This window comes from Sceloporus occidentalis, unplaced genomic scaffold (assembly GCF_023333645.1).
Source record: "Sceloporus occidentalis isolate IW3139 unplaced genomic scaffold, rSceOcc1.0.p SCAF_3, whole genome shotgun sequence".
NCBI classification, from domain to species: domain Eukaryota; kingdom Metazoa; phylum Chordata; class Lepidosauria; order Squamata; family Phrynosomatidae; genus Sceloporus; species Sceloporus occidentalis.
The window spans coordinates 199940917-199953456 of NW_028316983.1; the positions used below are offsets into that span (position 1 = coordinate 199940917).

The 12540-nt window shown below is 42.8% G+C and overlaps 1 long non-coding RNA gene across 1 annotated transcript in view; it reads right to left on the reverse strand.

Annotated features, from left to right (window-relative positions):
* Window positions 1-6907: 6907 nt before the first annotated feature.
* LOC149317328 (uncharacterized) overlaps window positions 6908-12540 on the reverse strand; it is a 38019-nt gene continuing 32386 nt past the window's right edge. The window contains exon 3 of the long non-coding RNA XR_016280741.1: window positions 6908-7397. This is a non-coding gene — a long non-coding RNA (uncharacterized LOC149317328). The remainder of the gene's footprint in view (window positions 7398-12540) is intronic.

Genomic DNA, 12540 nt, shown 5'->3' on the forward strand with positions numbered 1-12540 from the left:
TTCCGTCGGGCCTATTTGCCTTGGTCCGTGGCCCTTTGCCGACTTGCCCCGCGGCTCGGGGTGGGGGCAAACCAGGTGAGTGCTCCCATCCCCAGCGGCCCTGCCCAGGCGCGAGGTGCCATTTTTGGGGCCTTTTCTCTTCCAGGCCACATTCTAGGGCCCTGGTTTTGGCGGGAGCCGCCATTTTGGCTGCAATATTGGCGGGAGCGCCATTTTGTTTTTGGTTTTTGGTGGAAATGCCATTTTGTTTGTCCTTTTTGGCGGGAATCGCCATTTTGTATGCCTACAGGGGTCTGAGTTTATTGTTTCCCCTCATAAACCCCTCTGGGTTATAGATGATGCCTGGCTAACTGTTCCATCTGGTGCCAGCTATTTTACTCTTTGTTGGGCTTTTTATTTTGCCTGACCATTGGCTGCTGCCCAGTATTTTGCCAGAAGTGCTGTCTTGTTTGGGAATGCCTTTCTTCCTCATGATTGCCAATTCTCAATTACGACCAAGATGCTCCCTAAGAGGTCAAAGAGAATTGAGTGTCGTAAGGCACGGTTGGTTAATGACTCTGTTGCTTCACCGGGTCGGGCCCAGGCTTCCAGCCATGGGTTTCCCCTTCATACACCAACAGTTTTGGACATGCACAGTGAGTCCAATATTACTGAGCCAGGCCTGGCTCATCCGGCAGTTTCTGCCGGGATGAATCCTGATGCAATTGCGAACTTATCAAGATCAATCACAGAATTCATCCAACAAGCAGTTGGTGCTGGTCGGATGCCCAGCACGTCGACGCCTGCGGTTCCTGTGCTCCAGCCAAGACATCGAGGTGCTCGACTGTCTGATCAGCCATCTACCTCTTCGAATTTTCAAGGCCCCCAGTCATCCGGATCTGGGTCCCGTCAACATGATGTTCAGTTTTCCAGTTCATCCAGCTCCTCCAGTTCCAGTTCTTCGTCGTCTTCATCGGATGATGATGACCCTTCTGGTGTTTCAGCGGCACATCGGTGCAGAGAAAAGAAGAGAAAGCGCAAGGCTAAAAAGAAACGGCGCAGAGCGCGGAAGGCTGGTTCTGCTCAATCATCTTCTGCAGGTGGTTCACTACCTGATGTGCCAGTGGGGAGGGATGGTTTTTGGGTTGAGCATGCCATGGTCCCTGGTTTGCCACGGTGGGCCATTAAGAAGCGGGCTTGGCGACCTGGCTTGCAAGGAGTTTGGGTTGATCCGCTTGCATCTGAGTTCCCTGTTTGCTCTCCTGGAGAGCGCCCTCCTGGAGCCCATTTGTCTAAGAAGATACTTAACAACATTTTGATAGGTTGTTACGTAGATGTTTTCACCCTACTTCAACCTAAGGGAAAGGAGGTGGTTGCTGTTATTTCAACCAAAAAGAGTAGGCATGAGCCCAAGGTTGCTCCGGCTGAGCCTACGTTTTCTAATTGGTTGGAGGGATATTCCATCTTTGCGGCCGTGGTCTCCATGGCGTTCCCTGAGCGCGCTTGGCACCTCATTAGCCATCTTTTGAACGTTCAGTGCGCCAGGGCTTTCGCTGGAGACGCAGCTGCTATTGCCTATGATGCTGCATTTCGCCAACATGCCTCTCAGAACTCTCGTGAACGTTGGGACCTGCTTCATCACGAGATTTGGCTTTTGGAAGTGGGCATGTCTGCAAGGCTCAAGGGCCCTCAAAAGGGGCCTATAAAAATGACTCTAAGTTTTTGTCTTGTTGGGACTATAATTCTAGTCGTTGTACGCGTGCCCATTGTAAATATGAGCATTGTTGTTCCAATTGTAAGGGGTCTCACCCTAAAACTTCCTGCCCTCGTCCTGCACAAGCATCCCAGCCCTTTGGAGGGGGGCGCCCTGCTTCTTCAACCACCGGAAAGGGCGACGGGGCCGGGGGGTCAGTTGCCGGTCAAGCAGGGAGCCAAAAATGATTTGGTTGTCACTCCTAATGTCTTTTCTTTAGCCTTTTCACCTGTCAAACCCAAGGCCTTTATTCCGCTGTTGGAAGCATACACTAATAAGCAAGCTGCTTCGTATTTGGCCAATGGTTTTTTATTTGGATTTAGGATTCCTGTTTCTAGTCAATTGTCACATCAGTTCCCTAAGAATTTGCTATCTGCTAGATCCATGCCTGAGGTACTCCGTTTAAAGATCGAAAAAGAGATCCAGGCTGGGCGTATTGCTGGCCCATTTCCGCACCCTCCTTTTGATAATTTGCATATTTCCCCTTTGGGTGTTGTACCCAAAAAAGCTCCTGGTGAGTTCAGGATCATCCATCACCTTTCTCACCCCCCTGGTTCATCTGTCAATGATGCCATCCCAGATGAGCTTTGCTCTGTCAAATATGCTTCCTTTGATCATGCAGTTCGTTTGGTCAGGGCCTGTGGCACCGGTGCACTTATGGCCAAGTGCGACATTCAGTCAGCTTTCAGGCTCCTTCCGGTTCATCCGGACGATTTTCATTTTCTTGGTTTCCAATTTGAAGGTCAATTTTATTTTGACAAGGCGATGCCTATGGGCTGTTCTATCAGTTGCTCAGCCTTTGAGACCTTCAGCACCTTTCTGGAGTGGGAATTAAAGCGAAGGGCTTCTTCCTCTTTGGTTACACATTATCTGGATGATTTTATGTTTGTTGGCCCTGCCAATTCTACGGTGTGTCTGGATTTATTGAACACTTTTTCTTCCCTAGCTTCAGAAATTGGGGTTCCGCTTGCTGCTCACAAGACTGAGGGTCCTTCTTCGTCCATGTCTTTCCTAGGCATTCAGTTAAATTCGGTCAAGGGTTATTCTTCTTTACCCCAGACAAAAATTGTGGCGTTATGCGAGCTTTTGGAGCATGCCCTTCAGGCTTCCAAGCTTACTCTGAAGCAGGTTCAGTCCCTGTTGGGCCATCTTAATTTTGCCTGCAAGGTGGTTGCTCCTGGCAGAGCCTTTTGCGCTAGATTAGCCAGGTCCTTAGCAGGTCCTAGGCTGCTACACCATCACATTAGGATTTCTAAAGGTGTTAAGGATGACCTTCGCATTTGGCTCCATTTTCTTAAAAGCTTTAATGGTATTGCCATTTGGCAGAGGACCTGGCACATTAAAGATTCTTTGCAGGTTCATTCTGATGCAGCTGGGAGCATCGGTTTTGGTTTATTTTTCAAAGGACATTGGTGTGCTGAACGCTGGCCTGAGGCCTGGCAAGGGTCAGACATTCTCAGGGATTTGACATTCTTGGAATTTTTTCCCATTGTTGTGGCCGTTCATATTTGGTGCACTGAATTTGCAAACAAAAGAGTCCAATTTTGGTGTGACAACCAAGCTGTGGTGTCAATTATAAATAAGCAGTCAGCAAAATCCCCGAGGGTTGTGGGATTGTTAAGGAAGTTTGTGTTGTGTTGTTTGATTAACAATATTTCCTTCCTAGCTCAACATGTTCCTGGTTTAGATAACGGTATTGCTGACGCAATTTCTCGTTTTCAGTTTCAGCGATTTCGACAATTAGCCCCAGAGGCAGACCTTCAACCTACCCAATGTCCTGCTTCCATGTGGGAGGTTGGCTGTCTGAAATAATGGATGGGATTCTGGGATCCATTGCTCCTTCCACTTTAAAGACTTACAAAAATGCCATAAGAAAGCTGGCAGATTATTTTCATGACTCTAGAACTCAGCATGTTTGGCCTTTGACCACTGAGGTGGTTTTGCGTTTTTTAGTTTGGCTACGCCACAATAATGTAGCTCCTAAGACGATGTCCATCCATTTGGCTGGTATTTCCTTTTTCTCTAAGGCTGGGGGATTTGCTGGTCCATGTGCCTCTTTTTTGGTAAAAAGGGCTGTTGAGGGTTGGAAGCGTGCTTATGCTTGTAATAAGGACACAAGACGCCCTATATGTTTGCAATTGCTCTGTCAAATTTGTGCTACTCTTCCTGTTATTTGTTCTTCTAAATACAAAGTTCAGCTGTTTTGTGCTGCATTTTCAGTGGCCTTTTTTGGTGCCTTTCGTTTAGGCGAAATAGTTGCTGGGTCCAAGAGCGATTTATCTGGCAGGCCACTGTGTGCTTCTGACGTAACATTTATAAAGCATGGTGTCTCTTTAACTTTGCGTCGCTCCAAGTGCAACCAGTTAGGGGTTGGTCAGAATGTGGTGCTACGTCGCTTTCGTGGCTCCCCTGTTTGTCCAGTTAAAGCTCTTCGACTCTTTTGGGATGTTAGGCCTTTGTTGGCCGAATTTCTTTTCACACATGTGGATGGTTCTCCCCTTACAAGATACCAATTTGTTTCTGTGCTCAGAATGGTCATTTCAAGTCTGGGTCTCCCTGCCAGGGAGTTTGGTGGCCGTATTGGTGCGGCCACTGCTGCTTCTAGGGCTGGCATGCTTGCCAGAGATATCAAACATGTGGGACGCTGGAGATCCAAGGCCTTTGCTGGCTATGTTCGCCCACATTTGGACCAATGTGGTGCACATTAAATCGCTCTTGGCAGGGTTGGCGGCAGGCCTTCTGCGTAGGCCTTTGTGGCGGCAGCATAGGCCAGGATCTGAACGTTGGTGGTACCAGGGCTATGGAGTTCTGGTTTGGGAGTCACAAGGTACCCGGGGGCGATGAGCGAAGGCGTTTGGCCATTGCGGGGGCCAGAACGCAGGTGCACCTCCCGGTGACTAGGGGCTTTGTGAATTGGGGAACGCAAGGCATGGTTTGCGCTCAAGCGGTGTTCCTTAGCCCCTAGGTCATCCCAAGCACTGAGTAGGGACCCGGCTTTGGATAATCAAATAACAGTGGGTTGTTTGCACACAATCCTGACCTTATGCTTTGTGCCAACCCTACCAATGGTTTAATAAAGTTGTGGCCTTTCTCCCATGTTGGTGTTCTGTGGTTATTTTTTGACAGCACATACAAGGCAAATGGAAAACAAAATGACAGCCAACAGAGTGGAAACAATCAATATAAATCTCCATCAACAAAAATTAAGACACAAAAGACTGCAAGTATAGAACGATAGCATTAATGTCACATGCAAGCAAATTTATGCTCAAAATTCTACAATACAGACTCCAATCACACATGTAGACAACACACCATGAGTTGGGGTTAAACAACACAAACAACAACTTAAGCAACAATCAGACAAAGTCATATTAATGAGCTGACTCAATGCCACAATGATTCTTAGTTTCTCCGAAGCACATAGTGCGAAGAATGTTGATAACAGAATTAAAGAGGAATTTAATTAATTACTAATGCTAAGGAGCCCAACAATAGGATGTATTTGCACAATTTAAGCTAGTTTTTCAGCAACACGTTTTCCTCAAGATGGCTTATCTGACTATAGTAACACTTCTCTTAGTTATATCCCATTTGGATTACTGTAATGCACTCTATGTGGAGTTGCCTTTAAAGAATATTCAGAAACTGCTGCTGTTCCAAAACACTGCAGTCATAGTGTTGCCTGAGGCTGGTTACAGGAAACATATAATTCCTCTATTTACAACAGTGCTATTGGCTAGTGACAGATTTCTGGGTGCAATTCAGAATGCTAGATGTGGCTTATAAAGTACTATACAACTTGGGTTAAGGCTATCTGAAATGCTATATTTTCCCACATAAGCCTTTGTAGGCTTTGAAATCTGCAAGAGAGAGCCTTTTTCAATCCTCACACCATTAGAGATATATCTGATGTACATAGTGCCTTCTTGATGGTTGTCCAACTTATGGAACTCCTTTCCAAAAAGTGTTAGGCTAGTTCCTCTTCTGTCATTCTCCTGCTAACAGGCAAAGTTTTTTTAAAAGATTTCAGCAGCTGCCAACATGATATAGTTTGATGTGTTAAAAGGAATATTATAAACTTTTTAAAATGTTATTGCTTACTTATCATTACCACATCTGTTTCAATTACTGCTTTAACAGTAGGTAAAGGTAAAGGTAAGGGAATTCCCAGTTGACAAGATTGTCAAGTTGTGCCTGACTATAGGGGACGGTGCTCATCTCTGTTATTAAGCCAAAGAACCAGCGTTGTCAGAGACCACTCTGTGATCATGTGGCCAGCATTATTGCACAGAACGCTGTTTACTTTCCCATCAAAGTGGTACTTATTTATCTACTTACATTTGCATGTTTTTGAACTGCTAAGCTGGCAGAAGCTGGGACTAGTGATGGGAGCTCACCCCATCAAGTGGCTCTTGGACCTCAAACTGCCAATCTGCCGATCTTGCAATCAACAGAGTCAGTGTCTTAACCACCGCATCCATTAACAGTACAATTGGCTTAATTTGTATTTTAAAATGTATAATTTGTTATGATTTTATTGGAACAATTTGATTTATCTTTTAAACTGCCTTGCATCCCAACCCTGAGTGAAAGACAGGTTATAAAATACATACATACATACATATATTGTAACATAAAATGTGACCAACTCCCTAAGAAGTATTAGTGTTAGTAGAATGAACTATGTTTAGTGCATTCCAAATTGCTTGGTAACACACACACACATATCAGAAATTTCACACACACACACACACACACACACACACATATATATATCAGAAATGTTTCCTCAGAAATAAAGAAACACTGACACTGGCTTCTCAGTTTGCAGCCACCTTGGCATTCCTGCCCTGTGAAGGAAGCAATAAGTTTCATTTTCATTCATTGAAAACTTCCATAGCATGTTTTTATGCATTGGAATAGCATTTTGAACATGATAGAGACTTTATCAACAGAAGAGGGCTTTCAAAGATGATGTACTGAAGAAAGGAACCTCAACTTTTTAATTTTATATCCAGTCAGTTGGGCCCCACACATGATCTTTAGCCAATTAAAATATTTTTTATGACTGTACCAAACTACTTAGTGCTGAAAATTCCATCTTGGAGAAAGTTCTTCCCATGTTAAAGATTATTCAGTATGAGTATAAAAGCTTTCCTTCTGCTGATAAGAGTGCACTGAACTGAATCAGATGGCCAGCCCTGAAATTGTGTTTGCAACATAACTCGTTCAACAGATTGAATCAGAAAACAAGCAGCTTGTCAGCATAAAATCGACAATTAAATATTGCGGCATCATTCCTCAAACAATAATTAAGGAGAGTTCCAGAAAACAGCAGTAGAGCAGCATGGATGACCATTTCAACAATCTCCAACAGTATTTAATAGACAAAATTAGCTCTATAGAAGATTGAAAGAGCTCTATGGAATATGGGGGCACCACACAGCAGGTCAACACTGAAAATGAAACAGAAGAATGCACCCACCCAGTAGACTCTACTCATACCCAGTGCTACCAATACTCCTTGCAATGAAGCTGCCCATCTTGCACAAGAATTTCCTGGGTACCGAGAAAAGCATGGAATCTGAGGATGAAGTGGTTATCAAGGAATCTGATGCTTATCTCTGCAACATCATAGTGACCAGTAGTACTTTGATTATTGCTGTAATGAGAGAAAAAACATTCATAAAGCTCAGCAACTATTATTATTATTATTATTATTATGTTTATGTTTATCCTGCCTTCCTCCCAGTACAGGGACTCAAGGCAGCTAACAAATCTAAGACAATCCAAGTTAAAACACTATAAAACATGCAAAAATACAAGTTTAAAAAACAATTAAATTCAAACCATTAAAAACACCACATTATTAAAATTCAAACTTTAAAACTCTTTAAAACAAAAGCAAAACAGCATCCATGACATATGAAAGTCTGGTGGCATAAAAACGTCTTTACCTGCCACTGGAAAGACAGCAGGGGTGGAGCCATCCTGGCCTCCCTATGAAGGGAGTTCCAGAGCTTGGGAACAATCACTGAAAAGGCCCTTTCTCTTGTCCTCACCAAACGCACCTGAGAGGGTAGTGGGACAGAGAGAAGGGACTCTCCCAATGATCTCAATATTCTGGGGAGCTCATACAGGGAGATACGGTTCTTCAAATAGCCTGGACCCAAGCCATATAGCTGAGGATCCAGCCCAATTGACTTATAATGGGCATCACAGTAAGGAGAAAGGTTTGATAATCTAATGCTTAGAGGATAATTAGCTAACACATGTGAAAAATGAAGCATGAACATGATTGAATCCTTGGGAGAATTACATGAGCAGAGTGCTATTCAGAATCACACTGCATTTTATTGAGTATTCTTTGCATTGCAATTTACCAGTTGTGGTGATTATTTGAAGCAGATTGCAACAAATTTAAATGTACTAGATAAGTTGTCTATGGCAAGAGGAAAATCGGATAATCAGCAGAAGATTGCAAACCAACAATTGTGGTGAGTATATATAACACACACATTCAATCATTTCCAGTTCCAGCTCCTGCATTAATGTTTGTCTCATCTTCCTGAAAGAAAAGATGAATCTCATAGATATAAATAAGTATCCATGAGAAGGGGTGTTGGAAGTGAAGGATGCATTAATGTTTGTCTCTATGATAATTCGGGGTAGAGAGGGAACTTCTTTAATGACCTTTCTTGTTTATCTCTCTCTATGCTTCTGCAATCGCTGGATTCAAATTTGGCAAACCTACAACATAAAATGTCACACAAGAGGGAGGGGGAGGTAGCTTGATATAGTTTATGTGGAAGGTAGAATGAAGGAAACAAGCTTGGATCAGTTTTGACTACATGTCCTGTAACTGGAAGGGGAATTGTGGGAACTTTAGTCCAAAACTTTTCCAAGCTCTAAATCTCTCTCTTTTTCTACCCTCCTCCCTTCAATGCATAGTGTGGAGTAGTGGAACAGCAGTGGGGCTGTGAGCTTTTGGATAGGTTTTTCCATCAATGAAAAGGAGTGCTCTAACAACACTTCACAGACATAGTAGCATGGAGACAGAGATGACATTGTGTTATATGTATTGTTAAAGGTACTATTCTCCACTTTAATGGCAGTTTAAAAGCATCATGTGGTAATGTCCTTAATCTGTCATGGTTTGGGTGGATAACAGCAATTAAAATCAGAATGCTACTCATATTAAGTGTTCTATTCTCCTCTATGGGTCTGAAACATGGGTCACCTATCGCCAACACCTACGACTCCTTGAACGCTTTCATCAGTGTTGTTTATGCACAATTCTAAATATACACTGGACTGACTATGTGACAAATGTTGCTGTCCTTGAACAAGCAGGGATCACCAGCATTGAGGCCATACTATTGAGGACGCAGCTGCGCTGGGCAGGACACGTTTCTAGGATGAAGGACTATCGCCTCCCAAAAATAGTATTCTACGGTGAACTCGCCATGGGTCATCATAAGAGGGGCGCCCCAAAGAAGAGATACAAGGACTCCCTGAAACAACATCTCAGGCTTGGCCAAATTGATCACCAACAATGGTCTGCCCTGGCCTCGCATCGGGAGGCATGGAGATGCACTATCCATGATGCTGCAGCTTTTTTCGAAAGCTCACGCCAAATGAGTCTCAAAGAGAAACGACAACGCAGAAAGAACTGCAACCTGGAAACATCACCCAAGGAGACTTTCTGCTGTGCTTTCTGCAACCGGACCTGTTTGTCCCGGATTGGCCTTTTTAGTCACCAACACGCTTGTACAAAGCGCGGGATGAGTCCTTCCTGAATCTTCATTCGTGAAGCAAAGCCAGAGAGAGAGAGAGAGAGAGAGAGATGATAGTGGTACATCATCTTGTTTCTTGCTTGCCCGGCTGACTACTCCACCTCAGTAGCATCAGCAGGGGTGTGTGGGGTGTGTGACCAGCACTGGCTGATACCTCTGAAGGGGGTGAAACCTGGTGAGTGCCCTCCCACCTCCCTTCTGCACATGTGACTTGGTTTTTCTACAAAGAACTCGAACTGCTGAGGCCCAACTGCTTTCCTATAACACTTCTGCATTTATTGTTATTTGGTAGAAGTTCACTGTGTCCATCTGTCTTGAAGTAGCTTGTTTCCATAGGTATGACACTGGGTTGGCCTCTTTGAGTCCTAGGTATTCCATGACTTTACATATCCTTTGTTTTTGATTGAGAAGATAGCTTCCATCTTCATCTCTTTCTATCTGCATTCCCAGATAATAGGTGATGCATCCTTGTCTCATTTAAACTCTTTGTTTAGATGAGTTATGATTTCTTCACAATCAGCTTCATCTTGGTAAGCCAAGATCAAATCAACATATATCAAAATGCAAGTCTCTTTGTCATTTTTGTATCATGACAAGGATCAGCATTGCCTTGTGCAAAACCTTTGATTAGCATTTCATTTAGTATCCCATTTCAAGCTCTTGCAGCATGTAAGTGTTCAACATCCTTCTTTCTTGATGCTGTCAAACTTAAAAATGTCCTTATTTTGGCAGCCTCTTTCCATTTTCTTGCTTCTTCTGCAGGCAGTCCTTGAATTTCTTTTCATGTGAAAGATTTATATGGTAACTCTATGTAGAAGTAGAGGTGGTACTCAGGTGTAGAGGTGGCACTCCTCTGTTTGAGTGGTTGAGAGCCTGACTTCTGGTTGTGGTACCCCATCAGCTTCTATGGTGACCTCCAGCTCTGAATCTGCTTCTGCTTTCTCTGTGATAGCTACTCATATTTCTCTGCTAATATTATTATCTGTCTTTTTAAAAAACAGACATAATTTGAAGAGAAATGAATGCTTAGCACTGGATCGTGGCCTCTGGGGGCTTAGGATGCATGCATCATTTAAATAGCATACCTCCAAAGTGGCCTGAAGCAGCTTTATTTTGGCCTGTCTCTATGGGGCCATAGATAGATAGATAGATAGATAGATAGATAGATAGATAGATGGATAGATTTGAATATATTGAACATAGTTGCTCATCTGCAGAATCCTGAACTGGAGAAATTGTGTCATCTTTCAATGGGACTTGCTTTTGCAGGAAGAGACTGTTGACCTCACTCAGAGGACACTGTTCTTCTGACTGAGACTGAGAGGAGACTTTTTAGAATCTGAGAGACAGTCTGTTAAGCAGCCTTCAAGAGTAAATTACCAAAGTCACATATGTAGATAGAATTAAATAGGGAAGTCCCTGACTATATAAAGGAGGGAAAGGAGAATGCAATGCATACATTTTTCCAACATCACTGCACTACACTCTTGTAGTGCTGCTATTCCAGTTTTACTGCTCTGGCTGTCTCCTGTTGCATTCTAGAGCTTATAGTCCTGAGAGTCCTAAGAGCTCTCTGGTTGAGAATTATAAATGCCCTCAGGATGCTACAGGAGGCAGCCAAAGCAGTCAAAGTGGAATAGCAGTACTATAAGAGTGTAGTGTGATAATGTAGTTAGTCCCAAACTCTGTGTATTACATGAGATGCCTGGCAAGTAAATAGGCTTTCTGTGTCTGATCAGAGTACTCAGTAATGACATTTAACAAAATAATAAGACTACCTTGGGTGTGTTGTCTTTGCAACCATTACTCATTATTTAATTGCGTTCTGAATGAGATGTGATATCTAACTTGATATCTCATTTATAGTCTGCATTATTTACACATAGAGTGGGGTGTCATATCCTCCACCCTTCTGTGAGGACATTTTCTCCATGGGAGTGGCAGATAGATGTGAAAACTCAAGAGTGAAACAAAGAACTTCAGATAAAGGAATCATTGATGTCAAAGCAAGGTAGGTGGAAACAAGGGATGTTCCGAGTTTCCAGAAACAGTAAGTACAATGGTGTTTGATTTCTCTCTACTGAATATAGATTATTTGTATCTCTCCCCCTCAAGAAGCAGTGACTAGTGGCAGCTGCACAACAAGTTGGCAATTTGCACTATGTTCTGGATGAGGTTTCTTTAAAAATGTACATGAAGAAATAGTTGTTCAGTTTTAGCTGACAGGGATTTTTTTTCCTTCTTGGGTGACATTATTGGCAGCTATAATCTGTTCATTCAGCTATGTAGAGAGCCTACAAATAAGTGTTGTTTTGACATCTTTATTGGCTGCTAGTGACCTTCACATCTAGTTGAGTCTTTAAAATATTTATTTAAAGTGAAGAGACTGTAGCGTTCAGGTGAGTGGAAGATGGTGTAATTGAGACCCCCCCCCCCTTTGATCCTTAAAGATCCTATAAATGGATAGGGTATTGGAAAAGTAATAGAAGTATTAGTTGAGGAGAACTAATTCTTGGAAGAATTGGATGATAAATGTAAGACCAGGTGGCCAGATGCCAGAGAGGATAAACTCCTGCACATTGAATAACTGTACAGAAGAAGAAATTTTAACAGAAGTAACTTCAGCTTCAGCTCTACCTGCTGAAATTCTTTCTTCTACGCAACTGTTGAGAATGCAAGAGCCCATTCTTATGGTGCATATTAAGTATTGAAAAAAGAGGTGACCCATCAGTGATAAAGAGGACACAAAACAGCACATATTATATGTAAAACTATATGTGCTAGTGTGTATTTATAGATTACCATTAGAAAATAATCAGTAAAAAAAATTCTATGGGCTGGGAAAAAACTCATGGTTAAGTATAAAATACTTCAAGATAAGATAAAAAGAGGGGGACTTGCATTACCGAATTTAAAATTTATTACTATGCCTGATGCATGGACTGGTAATGGAGTGGATAAAATTAAAGAATATAAGAATGTTAACGTTGGAGGGGCCAGAATTAAGAT